Raw genomic sequence first — 3,068 nt, forward strand, 5'->3', positions numbered from 1 at the left:
CTACACATGAGCCGGTCTAACCGGCAACAACCGCCCGGTCTGACTGGTCCCGACAAAACAGCAAACCCTGTTCATCACCTGAAAATTGATTATCTCCAAAACCACTTCGACGATAATCTCCAAATATCAAAACCAATAATCACATATGCCAATTGTTCATCACAGAATAAGAATCGAAACACACATTGATCTTATAATCTCCCCCTTAATGAACACATTAATGTTTAAGAGCTTAGCATACATATAGCATATCATGTCATGTGTTGCAATAAAAAGAAGATGAACACATCTATAATATAACAAGCATGCATTAAAGTATAACCATGAACCAAAGATTTTACAATTAAGCTTGAATCAACAATCAAAATTCATGATTTCATACGATTTATAATGCAACATCTTAACAAGCACATAGGTTGAAGAATAAACACTAAACACATATACCTATTGCATTTATCATTCTTTCTCAAATAACCTTTAGCACAAAATAACCAAGAGAATTTTTTTAAACTTTTTCTTTTCTTGAGCATTTTTGCTCATATTTTTCTCTTTTATTCCGGATACGTCCCTGTCGTCAAGACTGTTTCCAGGGATTCGACACCCATTATTTTGCTCACATCGAATACGTCCTTGTCGTCAAAACTGTTTCCAAGGATTCGGTATTCATTTTTTTCATATTTTTTATTCTCTTTTTCACAATGAGCAATTAAAGCTATTTGAGGAATAACAATTCAATAAAGCATATATATAAAGCATTTATAGATCAAACCATATGCTAGCATCAATATTGTATATTTTCTTAATTCAAGTGAAAGAAATTAAGTGTCATGCATCATCTCCCTTAAAAGCAATATCTAAGTCTCATGAAAAGACTAGAATACATATAAGCTATGCTAGAGACAAATAAATCTTCAAAGTATTGCTAGCATGCACAAGAAAATACCATATGCATAAACAAAGCTCTCTTTTCTCAATTTTTTTATTGTCATATTTTTGCTTGATAAAACCATGAGATACAAACTTCCCCTCAAAACATGCCAAAAGAATTCACGAATAAGCACTAACTCCCCCTCAAAATAACCTCCAATTCTCCCCGAACAAAAATCAAGAAGAAATCAAAGATTCTGAAAAAGACATCCAATTGCAAATGATATCACCAAGATTCTCATGAATTGACATGTATCCACTTGTATTAATAAAAACTACTACCTCAAACACTAGCATTTGAAAAGCTAATAATTAAGAAAGTAGAACCAAAAAATTATGTCAATCAAAAAGTAAATTGATGTTACCATGAAACGCAATCGTCATCTCAACATTGAATGCTCATGGGGAGTATGCCGCCAAAATACCTACGAACGAGAAGATGTCGAGGCCTCCGTGTTGGGGTTAGAAATAAAAAATTTTGGAATCCAACATTGAGTCACACGACCTGTTGAACCAGTAGGTACAAAAGCACTGACAAAATCAGAATTAGACTTACCTGAAAAATTACGTTTTCGCTTCACAAAAATCTGATTTGAATTTCGCGAAAAATTGCCCCGAGGCCGGTCTGACCGCCACTGTACATGCGGTCTGACCGGGCCTGGCAACCGGTCTGACCGCCGGTTCACCTGCGGTCTTACCGCTGGCCGATCTGACCGACTGGTCAGTGTCGGTCTAACTGTGGTCCTCGAATTAAAACCCGATTTTTGCCAACGTCGTTTTGCAAAAGCAATTTCTCTTTCCTTTTTCTGTTTATGGGCAAGTCTAAAACAAAAACCAACCAAATGTCCATCTTTTCCACAAAAAGAACAAGTGTACTTCTCACGACAAGTTTGTGAAGTAGATGATTTTTAAATTGATGGTTTTGCAACAACAGAAGGTTTTGCATTCACAACATTTGATTTCAAAGAAGATGCATTCAAAGAAGATATGATGCCAGCAGATTTAAACACAGTATTCTTAGGCTCAGTTTCAATCAAAATTTCACCTCTCCCAGCAGTACCCAAAACAGTAGGAGGATGTCTAGCATGATAAGCATAAGAATCAAAATCTAAACCACGATTGTGTGTGCTAACCTTAGATTGATCAAGAATCATGTTGAGGTTCTTTTTACCATCAGAAAATCTTTGCAAAGAACTTTTCAAATAAGAAACCTCCTGAACAAGAATAGCACAATTTTTGAAAGCATCCAAAAGACCTTTTTGTTTTCTACAAGTTGAGCAAGAAAACACCTCATCTTGTTTAACAATTTCTTCTATGTGTTTAACACGCTCTAAAGCATCTTTCAACTTCAACTCATTCAAAACGCACTTTGAACAATCTTGAGAAATCAAAACACCATTGTTTTGTTTTGCCTTATTTGTACATGAAGCATTGACCAAAGAACTTGCACAAAAAGCAACTTTGTATTTTTTTCAAAACGTTCTTTGTCAAAATCAAATCATCAACAACACGAGCATGTAAAGCAAATCCAAGAGCAAAAGAAGATTCCAACTTTTTAGATTTTTCAATCTCAAATTCCAATTTCTTGCAATTAACATAATTGACATCTCGCAAAGCATTAATTTCAGAAAATAAAACTTCACAAGATTGACAATTATCATCATTAGGAATCAAAGATGTTAATCTAGCAACTTCAGCATTAAGAATCTCAATAGTATGATCCTTCTCATCAAGCACAATAGAACATGTTTGAAGTTTCTTAGCAAATTTGTAAGCAGCATATTCTAACTGATCATAACTAAGCTTTTCTTCATTATCATCATCAGATTCATCAACATCAGAACTTGCATTACGAGCAATAAAAGCTAGATCAACAACATGCTTACCTTTGCTCTCATCTTTATCTTCTGGTTCATCAAAAACTTTTATGAGTTCTTGGATTAACCATTGCATACAATGCTTCTTCTTCTCCTTCTCCTTCATGTTCTTCTTCTTGTTCACGTCATCATCTTTGACTCTTCCATCATCTTCCTTCTTTCCTCGCCCAAGCTTAGGACAATGCGAGCGAAGATGATCAAGTGCTCCACACTCAAAACAATGATTCGGTTCTCCTCTTTTCCTGTTCCTAATATTTTTCATAG

Source organism: Oryza sativa, chromosome 2 (assembly GCF_034140825.1).
Source record: "Oryza sativa Japonica Group chromosome 2, ASM3414082v1".
NCBI lineage: Eukaryota > Viridiplantae > Streptophyta > Magnoliopsida > Poales > Poaceae > Oryza > Oryza sativa.